The sequence below is a fragment of the Mustelus asterias genome, chromosome 16 (assembly GCF_964213995.1).
Source record: "Mustelus asterias chromosome 16, sMusAst1.hap1.1, whole genome shotgun sequence".
Lineage (NCBI taxonomy): Eukaryota > Metazoa > Chordata > Chondrichthyes > Carcharhiniformes > Triakidae > Mustelus > Mustelus asterias.
Window position 1 is genome coordinate 89,739,941 of NC_135816.1, and position 16,415 is coordinate 89,756,355.

At 43.5% G+C, this 16,415-nt stretch overlaps 1 long non-coding RNA gene across 1 annotated transcript in view; it reads right to left on the bottom strand.

Moving 5' to 3' along the window:
- Window positions 1–16,395, bottom strand: part of LOC144505282 (uncharacterized) — a 445,368-nt gene extending 428,973 nt beyond the window's left edge. Inside the window, exon 1 of the long non-coding RNA XR_013499801.1 lies at window positions 16,359–16,395. This is a non-coding gene — a long non-coding RNA (uncharacterized LOC144505282). The remainder of the gene's footprint in view (window positions 1–16,358) is intronic.
- Between the last annotated feature and the right edge of the window lie 20 nt (window positions 16,396–16,415).

Here is a 16,415-nt window from a genome sequence, read left to right on the forward strand (position 1 = left end):
GAAAGAGTGCAAATATTTTCATCCTTTACTATTAAAGACAGACAAGTTCCCGTGTCTCTCAATATTTTCACTTCCTTACCTACTCCGCCCTGTTCTACCTGAGTAAACCTTACCGATACAGGTGAGTCTTTGAAAAGATCAGGTCTCTCTTACTCTCCAGCACATGCCTAGGCTATGCACTCACCTTCAGCTCCTCGACTTCTCTATGGATTTCCTTCACTTCCTTAACTTATGTCACTGGTTGAGACTCTTTTACCACATTATTTTTTTCACGTGCCTTTATTAACTCAGCAGCACTGTACCTTTGTGCGTCCCATCTTATTACAGTGAAAACACCTGAGGTCTTTCACCTCTTTTCCATCCTCTTTTTTTTCACGTGGTAAACTATTCCCAGTGGGGCCTAATTTGTTCTTTCATTGAAGGATCTCCCTTTTTACCAATTTCTATCCCTCATGTACTGAGATTGCTGTCGGAAGCTAGATTTCAATTTATGCACTATTGTGCATTCATCTGCTATCTCTGCCGTTCTTATCGCTGTTTTAACATCCTGTTCTTCAACGTGAATTCTTATCACTTCTGGGAGTGAGTTTTTTCTACTCCTCCAGCAGAATAATCTCTCCAAGAGCCTCATATGTCTTTTCTATCTTTGGAGCTCTCACCCATCTATCGATGTTGCTCTGTTTAACTCTTTCAAACTCGATATAAGTCTGACCTGTTCCTTTCTTGCATTTCTGAACTATTGTTTATATGCTTCTGCTACCAATTTGTAGGCACTCAAAATAGCCTTTTTTTACTTCTCCTTATTCTCATGATACCTTCTCTGACAGCGCTACAAACACTTCAGTAACGCTACCCACCATGTTGGTCTGAATTATCATTACCCACACTTTCACTCACCATTTCATCCTTGTAGCCAACTTCTGAAAGGAAATGTAAAAGGCCTCTGCATCTTTTTCATCAAATTGTGGTAATGTTTGGACAGATTTGTATAGATACCTACAAGGCAATTGACTACAATGAGTTTTCTCATTTTACTTCTGTCATTTGAAGTCTTTTTTGCCTCATGTTCCAAATTCAACTTTTCCAACTCGAACAATGATTTTTGCTCCCTTTTTCTTCCAGCTCCAATTGTCTCATTTCCAATTTAATGTTTTCTAATGCCACTGCAATTGACTGTTTCTCTGATATACCTAAATGCTTGGCTAACTCTGTTAAAATTTCAGCTTTCTTATTATCCCTGGTTGAACCCAATTTTAGCCTTTTTGCTAATTCTACAAGTATCATCTTTTTCTGTCTTTCTCAATTTCTTGACAAATTTAGGAAGCATCTCCGACCTCCAGAACCTCTTTAGCAATGTTAAGAGCCATTTTCCCACTTTTGATTTAACCAACAACATGCCACAAAAATTAAATAGATTTTCCACTTCTCACTTAAGGCTTTTTTAAAGATCTAGCAATGTTCAAATCCCAGACCGTGTCCCCAATCTGTTCTAAAGCAGAGGTCGATCCCCCTTCTGAGAACTAACACTAAAACACCCAAAGAGGAGTACCTCGCCCTGTAATCTGCAACATGCGTGTGTCAAGTGGTGTGACTTGATCTTCAGCAACTTCTCATGGTTAAATGAAAATAATTCTCTGACACTCTCTAAAATAAGCACGTAACAGCTTATTTATCTGAATAACAGTGAACAAATTAACTAGTCACTCTAAATTACAACCAGCTGTTTTGTCTTCTGGATTGTTCTGGGCTTTCTCTGTTAATTCTTCTGTCTGGAACTTCATTCTTCTTTGGTACTTTTGCTATTTAGATGGTGCTTTCTCTAAGACATAGATGAAGCTATGAGAGCCAACGATTCTCTCTCTCTCGAAAGATGTAAGAGCTGAGAGCTGGTAGCTTTCGATACAATTGTTTTAGTTTGGGCTTTTCATGTGCTTGCATTCTAAATCTCTAAGTACATAAAAAAGTACCACCTAACTTCGCAAAGTTATAGAACATAGAAAAACTAAAGCACAAACAGGCCCTTCGGTCCACAAGTTGCGCCGGTCGTGTCCCTACCTACCTAGGCTTATAAATAGACTTACCTATAACCCTCAATCCTATTAAGTCCCATGTACTCATCCAGAAGTCTCTTAAAAGACCCTATCGAGTTTGCCTCCACCACCACTGATGGCAGCCGATTCCACTCACCCACCACCCTCTGAGTGAAAAACGTACCCCTGACATCTCCTCTGTACCTACTCCCCAGAACCTTAAACCTGTGTCCTCTCACAGCAACCACTTCAGCCCTGGGAAAATGCCTCTGAGAATCCACCCGATCTATACCTCTCAACATCTTGTACACCTCTATCAGGTCACCTCTCATCCATCTTCTCTCCAAGGAGAAAAGACAGAGTTCCCTCAACCTATCCTCATAAGGCCATGCCACCCAATCCAGGCAACGTCCTTGTAAATCTCCTCTGCACCCTTTCTATGGCTTCCACATCCTTTTCTGCAATGAGGCGTCCAGAACTGAGCACAGTCTGACAAGGGTCTTATAAAGCTGCATCATTATCCCCCGACTCCTAAACTCAATCCCTCGATTGATGAAGGCCAGCACACCATACACCTTCTTAACCACCTCTTCCACCTGCGAGGCCGAGTTAAGAGTCCTATGGACCCCGACCCCAAGGTCCTTCTGATCCTCTACACTGCTAAGAGTCTTACCCCTGATATTATACTCCTTCATCCCATTTGACCTGCCAAAATGGACCACTACACATTTATCCAGGTTGAAGTCCATCTGCTACCTCTCCGCACAGTTTTGCATCCTACCTATGTCACTCTGCAGCTTCTGACATCCCTCCAAACTTTTCACAACACCACCAACCTTCGTGTCGTCGGCAAACTTGCCAACCCATCCCTCCACCTCCTCATCCAGGTCATTTATGAAAATCACAAACAGCAAGGGTCCCAGAACAGATCCCTGGGGCACTCCACTGGTGACCAACCTCCATTCAGAAAAAGACCTATCTACAACCACTCTCAAGCCAGTTCTGGATCCACAATGGCAACAGCCCCTTGGATCCCATGCCCTCTCACTTTCTCGAGAAGTCTTGCATGGGGGACCCTATCGAACGCCTTGCTAAAGTCCATGTAAACCACATCTACCACTATTCCTTCGTCAATGTGTTTAGTCACATTTTCAAAGAACTCCACCAGGCTCATAAGGCACGATTTGCCTTTGACAAAGCAGTGCTGACTGCTTTTGAGCATATTAAACCTCTCTAAATGTTCATAAATCCTGTCCCTCAGGATCTTCTCCATCAACTTACCAACCACTGAGGTTAGACTCACTGGTCGGTAATTTCCTGGGCTATCCCTATTCCCTTTCTTGAATCTAGGAACCACATCTTCAATCCTCCAATCCTCCGGAACCTCTCCCATCTCCCTCGACGATGCAAAGATCATCGCCAGAGGCTCTGCAATCTCTTTCCTCGCCTCCCACAGTAACCTGGGGTACATCCCATCCGGTCCCGGCGATTTATCTATCCTGACGCTATTCAAAATGTTCAACACATCCTCTTTCTTAATGTCTACAAATTCAATATTTTCAGTCCGCCGCAACCCTGTAGTACAACCACACAGGTCTTTTTCCACCATGAATGCCGAGGTAAAATCTTCGTTCAGCACCTCTGCTATTTCTTCCGGTTCTGTACAGGCTTTCTCACCTTCACGTTTTATAGGTCCTGTACCTTCACATCTCATCCTTCTACTCTTGACATATTTATAGAACGCCTTAGGGTTCTCCTTAATCTTACCTGCCAAGTCCTTCTCGTGACCCCTTCTGGCTCTCCTAATTTCCTTCTTAAGTCCCTTCCTACAAACCGCATACTCATCTAGATCCCTATCATCGCCTCGCTCTCTGAACCTTTTGGACGCTTTCTTTTTCTTTTTGACTAGGTTCAGCACAGCTTTCATGCACCACAGTTCCCGTAACCTACCAAAAACTCCCTGTCTCATCGGAACGTTGTCACTCGAAACTCTAGACAAACATTCTTTGAAAATCTGCCACCTTACTTCGGTACTTTTCCTCGAGAATACCTCCTTCCAATCAACGCCTCTAATCTCCCGCCTGATGGCTTCATATTTCCCCTTACTCCACATAAACACTTTCCTAGCCTGCCTGATCCTATCCCTTTCCAATGCTAGCATAAAGGAGATAGAGTTATGATCACTATCCCCAAGATGCTCCCCCACTGAGAGATCCGACACCTGTCCAGGCTCATTAGTCAGTACCAGATCGAGTACAGCCTCTCCTCTTGTAGGCTCATCCACATGCTGTGTCAGGAAACCCTCCTGAACACACCTAACAAACTCCTCCCCATCCAACCCCCTTACCCTAGAGATATTCCAATCGATGTTTGGGAAATTAAAGTCTCCCATCACGACAACCCTGTTATTCCTACATCTCTCCTGGATCTGTTTCCCTATCTGCTCCTCAACATCCCTGTTACTGTTGGACGGCCTATAGAAAACACTGAGCAAAGTTATCGACCCCTTTCCGCTCCGAACGTCCGCCCACAGGGACTCCGTAGACAATCCCTCCATGGCGTCCACTTTCTCCACAGCTGTGACACTATCCCTTTTCAGCAGTGCCACTCCCCCCCCCTCTTTTGCCTCCCTCTCTGTCCTTTCTGAAACATCTGAAGCCCGGTACCTGAAGTATCCAGTCCTGTCCCTGTCCCCAAGTCTCCGTAATGGCCACCACATCACATTCCAAGCATCGCTCCACACTCTAAGCTCATCCACTTTATTCACTACACTCCTGGCGTTAAAATAGACACACCTGAAACCTTTGGTCTGAGCTCTCCCCTTCGCCATCACCCATCTAATCTCCCTCTCACCCTGTCTACAATCCTTCTCTATTTGCGGGCTCTCTGCTCACTCTCAGTCACCTCATCTCGATTCCCTCCCCCCAACCTTTCTAGTTTAAAGTCTCCTCAAAAGCCTTAGCCAACCTTCCTGCCAGGATATTGGTCCTCCTGGGATTCAAGTGCCATCCGTCTTTTTTGTACACGTCACACCTGCCCCTGAAGAGGTCCCAACGATCCAGGAACCTGAATCCCTGCCCCCGCTCCAGTCCCTCAGCCACGCATTCATCCTCCACCTCACTCCATTCCTACTCTCACTTTCCTGTGGCACAGTCAGCAATCCCTAGATTACTACCTTTGCATTCCTCCTTCTCAACTGTCTACCTAACTCCCTATATTCACTTTTCTTGACCCCTTCCCTCTTCCTCCCTATGTCAGTGGTGCCTATATGTACCACGACCTCTGGCTCCTCTCCCTCCCCCCTCAGGATTTCTGGGACGCGACCAGAGACATCCTGGATCCAGGTACCCAGGGAGGCAGACCATCATTATCCTTACCTTTTAAAATTTTTGAAACCACGATCAGATCCCCTCTCTTCCCTCTGAACTCCAGTGTGTACAAGCCCAAACTGTTTAATCTCTTACTGAAACTCAGCACCCATGGAGCAGTTGAACAAAGAAAATGCCTCGTCACAATGGATGTCTCGGCTCTCTCCATCAGCATCCCCCACAAAGACGGCATTGCTGCAATAGCCTCAGTACTCAACGCTAGCATATGCCAATCTCCAGATGCAATTCTGCAACTAATTCACTTCATGCTGGACTACAACGTCTTCACCTTCAACAACCAGTTCTTCATCCAGACAAATGGAACAGCCATGGGGAAACATCGATGATATTTTCTTCCTTTGGACTCACAGCGAATAATCACTGAAACAACTATATGATGACATCAACAAGTTCCATCCCACCATGACTCACCATGGACTACTCTCCAGAATCTGCTGCATTCTTAGACACACGCATCTCCATCAACGATGGTCATCTCAGCACTTCACTGTACCGCAAGTCCACGGATAACCTCACGATACTCCCCTTTTTCTCCTGCTTCCACCCTAAACACGATAAAGAAGCCATCCTTTACAGACAAGCCCGCCGTATACACAGGATCTGCTCTTATGAGGAGGATCGCAACAGACACATAGAAATGCTGAAAGACACCCTTGTAAGAACAGGGATATGGCACTCGATTCATCAAACAACAGTTTTGACGCGCCACAGCGAAAAACTGCACTGACCTCCTCAGAAGACAAACACCGGACATGGTCGACAGAGTATCCTTCGTCGTCTAGTACTTCCCGGAGTAGAGAAGCTACAACATCTTCTCCGGAGCCTTCACCATGTCATCCATGAAGATGAACATCTCGCCAAGGCCATCCCCACACTCCCACTACTTGCCTTCAAACAACCACGCAACCTCAAACAGAAAATTGTATGCAGCAAACTACATCCTCAAGAGAACAGTGACCACGACAATACACAACCCTGCCATACTAACCTCTGCAAGACCTGCCGGATCATCGACACAGATGCCATCATCTCACGTGAGAACAGCATCCACCAGGTACACGGTACATATTCTTGCGACTTGGCCAATGTTGACTTCCTGATAGGCTGCAGGAAAGGATGTCCCGAGGCATGGTACATTGCGGAGACCATTCAGACGCTATGACAACAGATGAATGGACGTGGCTCGACAATCACCAGGCAGGAGTGTTCCCTTCCTGTCGGGGAACACTTCAGCAGTCAAGGGCATTCAGCCTCTGATCTTCAAGTAAACGTTCTCCAAGGTGGCTTTCAAGACATATGACAACGCAGAATCGCCGAGCAGAAACTGATAGCCAAGTTCCGCTCATGAGGCCGGCCTCAACAGTTATCTTGGGTTTATGTCACACTATCTGTAACCCCCACGACTTGCATGGGCTTGCCAAATGTCACGAACTGTCCTGGCTTGAGACAATTCACACCTCTTTAACCCGTGATTATCCCTCTCTCCACTCGCATTGTCTGCAACGGTAAAGACTTGATTACCTGTTAAGACTCGAATTCCAACCATTATCTTGTAATTGAGTTTGTGTCTATATGTGCCCTGTTTGTGAACCCAACTCCAACTCACCTGGTGAAGGAGCAGCGCTCAGAAAGCTTGTGCTTCCAAATAAACCTTTTGGAGTTTAACCTGGTGTTGTGAGTCTTCTTACTGTTTAATCTCTCCTCATATCTCTCCTCATCCTGGAATCAATCTTGTGAACCTCCTCTGAACTGCCTCCAATGCCACTGCAAAAAGGGACACAATAATCCAGATGTGGTCTCACCAACATGCTATACAATTGCAACAATATTTATCTAATTTAGTCCTGTTGCAATAAATGCCAACAACCCATTGGCCTGTTTTTCATTATGTGCTGCACCTGCATATGAACTTTCTGCAATTCATGAAAATAGACACCCAGATCCCTCTGCCTGGGCGCATTTTGAATCTGCTTTCCATTCAGGTAAAAAAAGTCTTCCTATTTTTCTGCCAACTGAATAACCACGCACGTACCCACATTAAACTCCATCTGCCAAATTGTGGCCCATTCTCCTCGCCTTTCTATATCTGTCTGTGAAATATTTATATTCTCTTCACTGCCTGCTTTCCCACCTACTTGAATATCATCCGCAAATTTTGCTATGTTACACTCTGTCCCTATTTGCAGATCATTTATGTAATTTGTGAACAGCTGAGTTCCGAAGACTGACCCCTGCTGCAGTTGTTCGAGTGTCTGTATTAGACTGAGGAACTGATTTTTTTTTCAAATCGCTCAACTAGGCAAAGAGATTGTGTTTGTTCGACTGTCTGTATTAGGCTGAGGGACTTATTTATTTGAGCGCCTCGATTAGACTGAGGTACTGTATTTGTTCGAGTGACTCTATTAGACTTGTATTTGGATTATATTTGTTTGAGCGTGTGTATTAGCCGGAGGGATTGGATTTATTTAAGTTTCTGTTTTGGGCTGAGGGACTGCATTTGTTTGAGTGTCTGCATTAGACATTTGTTTGAGGAGCTGAATTTGGTTGATCTGCTACGTTAGCTAAAATCTATTGTTCACAGAGAAAAAATCCACACAGTCATAATCTGTATTCAATTCATGAATGGACACAACTAATTGGACAGAAGAATCCCAGAGTGTTGTTTTCCGACATTTATGGAGCAATTATAACAGTTTAAGTGGAATTCCTCACTCGTCAAATAAAAATAAAGCGTACCACGTGGGCGGCACTGGGGTTAGCGCTGCTGCCTCACAGCGCCATGAACCCAGGTTCGATTTGGTGACTGTCGAAGTGGATTTTGCCTGTTCTCCCCGCGTCAGCGTGGGATTCCTCCAGGTGCTGCGGTTTCCTCCCACAATCTAAAGTGTGCAGACAGTGGATTGGCCATGCTAAATTGTCCCTTAAGTGTTCCAAGATGCGAAAGTTAAATAAATGCGTGAGGTTACGAAGATGGGGCGGGGGAGACTCTTTTGGAGGGTCAGTGCAGTCTCAATGGACCGAATGGCCTCCTTCTGCACTGTAAGGATTACATGACATTCTGGTCCCACTAAAAGCAACAATTGGAAGTTTGTCATTTAATGGTTTATTTGAAATATGGCGGCCACATTGGTGATTTTGCTATGCAGCCCTGAGAGAGACAGTCTAACAATGGAAACTTTGTTTTGAACAGCTGCAGCAGATTAAAGGCAACCACTGAATCAAAATGGTAGCTGAAAAGGAACCTGAGGTGGCTAAATGGAACGTCCCTACTGTTTGGGGAATAGAACTTCCAACTGACAGTTATTGCAACATGAGATAAGAACAAAACATAAGAAGTAGGAGCAGGAGTAGACTATTCAATCCCTCGACCCCTCCCCCCAATTCAATGTGATCATGGTTAATCTCATTCGGCCTTAACTCCACATTCCTGCTCATTCTCCATAGGCCTTCAACCCATCACTAATTAAAAATCCGTCCATATCTCTGAGTCCAGAAATTGGAGTATAGCTCGGCAATTAATTAATTTTGCTTCTTCACAATCTGTTGAATTTACCAACAACGTGGAAAATTCCCCAACCATTTCCTGTGAAGAATAAGCAGGACAGTTTCACCCAGGCCAATTATTTAATTCATTTATGGGATGTGGGCGTCAGTGACTGGGCCACCATTTATTGCCATTCCCGGGTTGCCCTTCAGAAGGTGGTGGTGAACTCCTTTCTTGAATCGCTTCAGTCCCTGATCTGAAGGTGTACCCACAGTGCTCTTAGCGAGGGGATTCCAGGATTTTGAACCAGAGTCAGTGAAGCAACAGTGATATGATTCCAAGTCGGGATGGGGACTGATTTATAGAATGACCTCCAGATGGTGGTGCTCCCAGGAATCTGCTGCCTTTTCATTTTAGGTGGCAGTGGATGTGGGATTCGAAGATGCTGCCGAAGGAATGTTGGTAAGTGTATGAAATGCTTCTTGTAGTTGGTACACACGGCTACCATTGTTCGTTGGTGGTGGCAGGAGTGAATGTTGGTGGAGGGGTAGTTATCAAACGGGCTGCATAGTCCTGGATGATACCAAGCTTCTTAAGCGTTGTTGGTGTTGCACTCATCTAGGAAAGTGGAGATTACTCCATTATACTCCTGTAATTGTGGAAAGCTTGTGGTGAGTAAGGAGGCGAGTTACTCATCACAGACTTTCTAGCATTTGACCTGCTCCGATAGCCACTGTATTGCTATGGCTAGTGCAGTTATTTTCCGGTCAACGCTAATCTCCAGGATGTTGATAGTGGGGGACTCAGCAAAGGTCATGCCATTAAACGCAATGAAGTGACATTTTAATCCTTTCTTATGGGCTCTGGTTATCACCTAGAACTTTTGTGGAGCGACTATTACTTGCCCAGCCTCAGTACTGTGCAAATCTTGCTGAATTTGGATATGCACTGCTTCCGTATCTGAGAATGACACTGGACATTGAGCAGTCATTCGTGAACAGTCCCAAATTTGACCTGAAGATGGAAGGAAGGTCAATGATGAAGCAGCTGAATTTGGACTGAGAATCTTTCCCGGAGGAACTCCTGCAGTGATATCCTGAAGCTGAGATGATTGACCTTCAACCACCAAAACAATCTTCCTTTGAGCTATAATTTCCCCCTCCCTTTCTCAGTAACCTCATCCAGTCCAACAAATCTTTCAAAACTCTGCAGCGCTGACAGCTGTTCTTTCAGCTGACCTGGTCTAAAATTCTGGAATAACTCTACAATCTTCTCCAATTCTCCAGCTCCCTCTTCCTTTAATTTGCTTCTTTAAATCTATCTCTTTGGCAAAAGCAGTCTGCTGCATCACCTGGCCAAATATCTCCTTCTGTGGCTCAGCACCAAATTTCTCTTAATTTAAAAGGAAGTTAATGCAAATGGTGGAATCTGAGACACAAACAGAAAATGCTGGAAAATCTCAGCAAATCTGTGGAGCGATTTCGTCCAGTCTCTTCAACGTTGCTTTATTTTTAATGATAACACCCTTGATAACTGTCTTGGATTATTTTGTCATAACGAAGCTTTGTGTGTCAACGATGGTGAGTTAACCCATGTTCGATTTTTAATTTGATTTGAGTTGATTTATTATTGTCACGTATTAGTATACAGTGAATAGTATTGTTTCTTGCATGCTATGCATACAACGCATACCGTTCATTGAGAAGGAACACAGAGAGTGCAGAATGTAGTGCTACAGTCATAGCTAGGCTGTAGAGAAAGATCAACTTAGTGCGAGGTAGGTCCATTCAAAAGTCTAATGGTAGCAGGGAAGAAGATGTTCTTGAGTCGGTTGGTACGTGACCTCAGATTTTTGTATCATTTTTCCCGATGAAAGAATGTGGAAGAGAGTACGCCTGGGGTGCATGGGATCCTTAATTAGTCTGGGGTTTTTTTTCAGAGGCAGCAGGAAGTGTAGACAGAGTCAGTGGACGAGAAACTGGTTTGCGTGATGGGCTGGGCTACATTCACGACCCTTTGCTGTTTCTTGCAGTCTTGGGCAGAGCAGGAGCCATATCAAGCTGTGATACAACCAGAAAGAACGCGTTCTATGGTGCATCTGTAAAAGTTGGTGAGAGTCGTAGCTGATATGCCATATTTCCTTTGGTGGGCTTTTTTAACTATAGTGTTGGTATGGGGTGGGGGGGGGGGGACCAGAATAGGTTGTTGGTCATCTGAACAAATAAAAACGTGAAGCTTTGGACCATTTCTACTTCGTCCTCATTGATGTAGACAGGAGTATGTTCTCCACTATGCTTCCTGAAGTCGACGACTATCTCCTTCATTTTGTTGACATTGAGGGAGTGGTTATTGCCGTCTCACCAGACTCTATTTCATTCCTGGACTCCGTCTCGTCATTGTTTGAGATCCGATCCACTACGGTGGTGTCATCACCAAACTTGAAAAACGAATTGGAGGGGAATTTGGCCACACAGCCATCGGTGTAAAAGGAATATAGCAGGGAGCTGAGGACACAGCCTTGTGGAGCACTGGTGCTGAGGATGATCATGGCAGAAGTGTTGCTGCCTATTGTTACTTCTTGTGGTCTGTGGGTTAGGAAGTTCAGGATCCAGTCACAGAGGGAGGAGCCTAGGCCAAGACCACAGAGTTTGGAGATGAGTTTCATAGGAATGATGGTGTTGAAGGCCATAGAATCATCGAATCTCTACCGGAGGTCATTCGGTCACGCACCGACAAGAATCTGAACCAGATACTGTCCCCTTAAACCCAAGTATTTACCCAGCTAATCCCCTGAGACTAAGGAGCAATTTATCATGTCCAATCAACCTAACGCGCACATGTTTGGAGAATTGGAAACCAGAGCACCTGGATGAAACCCATGCAGACACAGGGACAATGTACAAAATCCACAAATATTGGAATTAAACCAGGGTTCCTGGTGCTGTGAGGCAGCAATGCTAACCGTGCCGTCATAGCTCAAATCAGAAGCTCGGAGTTGGATGTGATTTTTTTTGGTAAGAATTTTCTCCAAAAACACATGTGGGTTGAATTCAAATTTAAATAAATCCTGTCTCCACTTAACTCCCATTTAAAACATGACTCAGGTTTCTTCCTTATTCTAATACTGATAGTATTCCCTGAACTGCAGTGTGGAGCTGCGATAGAATTGCTCGGATTCAGTGAAATTCACTAATTCTCTGAATCTTTTCCCGCTGTTGTTTCCTTTTTCTTATCTAAATATCGATTCCCGCACAGGGATTAGTTAATTATTGAAAAAGTGAGATACTGCTCACACTGGTAGTGTGAAATAATAACAGGTGCTGGAAACACTCAGCAGTATATGTGGAGAGATGAAGGGGGATTATCATTGTAGGCCTATAGACAGTTTAAAGAATAGACCCACCAACTGAAAATTCAGGAGTTGAAGTATTTTCCTTATTTTTGTGTTTAACGCTGTGTATTTAATCAGCTTCACATTTCAATGCTTTCTGTGAAACTTCCAACGCTGCATTCAGTTCTTTGTGTATTTTGTGTTCCACTTGAAGTGACGTAGATCCACCTCCCACAAACTCAGTGAAAATGATGTCTCTGCTCCCGTCCTCTCTCTATCTTTCGTCAATGACTTTCAATGCACGACCTCAAGTTATTAACCAACACGCAGAAGGATGTTTTTCCTTATTTACTCTCTCCAAACCTCACCTTATCTGGAAAAATACTATTTGGCCAACTCTAATGATCTGCAGCAACCCAAACTCCCTAACAACTCCGCAGAACTGTAGCATTTCCTCCTCGAAAACCTCGCAATTAATGTTTTCTAATGTCTTTGCTGAAGGGTGATGACAAACATTAACAAAACTCCTTACTAAGGTTAAACTGCAAATATTAGAATCCTATAATGAACCCAGAGTTTTTTTACAAACGATTTATTGACTTTATAAATACAAAAAATATATATATGCTATTCCAGCTACATTATGAAACTTGTGTACATGGAGATCAAATACGATCTGCCTATTATTACAAAAATCTCACATTTATAGTGTATTGACTTTTCATATTAGTCCTCCCAAAGTTCATAATTTCACGTATCACTTCATTGTATTGAATTTTATCTATTATAACATGTTATTATGCCCGTACCTTACTTCTGAACTCCTTTCAGCGTGGATCATTCTTTCTCTGAAATTCTTTTTGTTTGTCACTTTTAACGAATGGGGACAGAGAAAGATGACGTGTCTTTATTCTCTATCTGTCACTTCTGAATCGCTTTCCCTTTCTTTCTGTTTCCCCGTCCTCGATCTCGCTGTTTAATAAAAGATTATTCAAATCTGGCTGGTGAATTAACCAAGGACTGTTCCCACATCCCGGGATCTCCCTCAGTATTCAGCAATTTCTGGTCTCAGCTTTGAATATATTGAGTGATCCAGCAGTCTGGGGCAGAAAGTTTCAATGATTCACAAATCTCTGATTGATGACACGTCTCCTCCTCAGTCATGACTTTTAACGCCAGATACTGTAGACCAATTATACTCCATCTTTTCTCTAAACCTAACAATGAATCTGGGGGCCAGGCTAAATGTTTAACATCCGCAGCTCCAACGTATCAGGTCAGGCATCACATGTGGATACTTGACATGAAAAATGAACTCTGTTTCTCTCCACGGATGCTGTATCACCTGCTGAATATTGCCACTATTTTCAAATTGACTTCAGAGATCCAGCTTCTGGCATTTATCTTGCTTTCTTTCTGAATGTAGTGACATCTGTTACACCACATCGAACGGAAGTACTTCCGCCATCAGTTATTGACAACTAATTAATTTATTTCATATATAAACAGGTATGACAAAAAGTATAAAACATTCTCTAAAGGGAGTAATCTCAATTCAAAACCCAAAACGCTCAATAAAAAGACAGAACGCAGCAATTAGAGCAACCTGAAGTAAAAACAGAACTTTATGAACTCAGTCTCTTCCAGCCACTATCAGGGGTGCATGATCCTCCTGACCTTGGGAATGAAATGGGCAATGTGATTGTCGTGTTGTTGTTTACACAGATGGTGCTGGATGTTTGTAATGGAACATCAAAGGAGGCAGTGGGACTGGATTGCTGCACAACATGCGAGAGAATTGTTTCAGTCCTTAACAGTAGCAAAGTGTAATGTCTCGAGTTTGTCCGCCTCGGAATTGGGGTTTTAAATTGATTTTCCATACATGTATTTAGTGAGTTTTGTAGTTGCAGACCAATTTATTTTGTTCCTCTGCTCCCTGGTCCCTCGTTGCGCACAAGTGAGAAAATATTCTCACCTGCAGCCTGCAATATCTGCTTTTTGTGTAACTCCCACATTCCTATTGACGGACTCTGCTTCTACTGTTCACTGTCATTTCCTTTTCGCCGGTGCCCTATACACACACATTCCGGGAAGGAACTTCTTTCCATAAAACATTGTCCTATCCTCCAGCCATTTTTACTGGTCATCTCTCAAATACAAATGACAGAAGGAACATGGAGAGCTGTAGATGAATATAAACAAATTATCTTCGTGTTTCTAAAAGAAAGCAAAGAAATGTAATTATATAACGCTTTTATCCGAGTCCTTGGGACATCTCAGGATTTAGTGGCATCAGCTTTGATCTCTATTCATACGAACATGCGAAATAGGAGCTGGCACTGCCAGTGGTGCATGTTTAAACTAATGGAAGTGCTGCAGAGCAAGCAGACTGCTTTGTCCTAACTGTTAAGCATCTGAAATGTTGTTCGAACAGCACTCGTTCAGATAAGTGGAGAGTTTTCCAATTCAGTGTCGAATTCAGATGGTGCACAGGCTTTGAGGACTGAAGTCATGATCACTGATTTCGTGACCTCTAATCTGCTCTTGTAGCCAAATCATTTATATGCCTGCTTCAGTCCTGCTTTATGGTCAACTGTAATCCCCAGCATATTGATATTAGAGAATTCAGCGATGCTAATACTTTTAAATGTCAAAGGGCGTTGTTACAATTTCATAGAAATCATAGAAACCCTACAGTACAGAAGGAGGCCAATCGGCCCATCGAGTCTGCACCGACCACTATCCCACCCAGGCCCTACCCCATATCCCTACATATTTTACCCACTAATCCCTCTAACCTACGCATCTCAGGACACTAAGGGGCAATTGTTTTTTTTTAGCATGGCCAATCAACCTAACCCACACATCTTTGGACTCTTGTTGGAAATTATTTTTGAACGGTTCCCTGGTGTTTTGGGAATGACTGTGCTTAAACAGAAATTCATTATTTGTTGTCTACGAGTTGTCTGATGAACATTTCTTGTACTGATTCTGTTATGTTTTCAGGTGTTATTTATTGGTGCCACTTGTCCCACATCCCCAGACGGTGCCAATATTCAATGAATCTAAAGCAATCCAGTTTGCACCATTTTGATATCCAAACAATTATCTGTCCCATCCTCTTTTTCACGATCACTGTTATGTGTCAGCAGCAATAATCAGAAATCATTGCCATGCTTCCTGCTCTATTTTCTCAATCCCGAAAAACAGCTCATCGGAACAGATCCCATTTTATATTTAAGCTACTGATACTGACTGCCTAGTGCTGGAACTTTCCACATGTTATGCCAATGTCAGATTCACACAGTCTCCACAAATATTGCAGGAGTGTCTCTGTGACTCCACTGCATTTATAGACAGAAACTCATCGGCAATGCAGCCACAATGTTCTCCATATACAGTTCACCGACTGTCTGCAAAATACTTCACATCTCAATGACTTATGCCATTCATTGACAATAAAACCGATTAGCTACCAACCTTATCATTTTATTGGTGATCGAATTTTAGCGGTCAGTTGGACAAACATCTTAAAAGCATTTTAACGAATGTTCTCTGCCATCATAGCCAATGTCAGCTACTAACGACTGTAAACCTCATATTTGCATCGAAAAGGCAATGTCTTTTTTAGGTTTTATTTATTAATTGGTGATAGATATTTTCGTGATTGTTCGGCTCTTCCCACTCTTCTGCTCATCACTACCTCTGATCCAGTGGGATCTCTTCATTCGGGCAGATCCCAGATCCACATGTATAATTCAATGTTTCCCTTCAACTCTCACATCCAATTATCTGGTGGAATTCCATCACTGGTTGGAAAACTGACGACAAGGAATAGGATGTGAGCCCACACAGGTTTATTCCTCAGCAGGGTCATTGCACACTGATGCTAAGTACCCTCAAACACAGGACAAATGAATATAATTGTCCATGTCTCATTTCCTGTCTATCCATGTGCCCAGTGCCCACTGGGGAACATTCAGACGCCGATTTCCTGCAGAAGCAACGCTGTGGGGCCGGGCGGCTGAGTCAAATGTCCCTGTTGCTGGACTGGATGTCACAATGGGAGATGACGCTCACTCAGCTCGAGTTTGAAACTGGGACACGGCCAATAGGATTTCAACCTAGGGCGCGGCCACTTAAAATATAGGGACAGGAAATCAGACACAAATGGTCTTGTC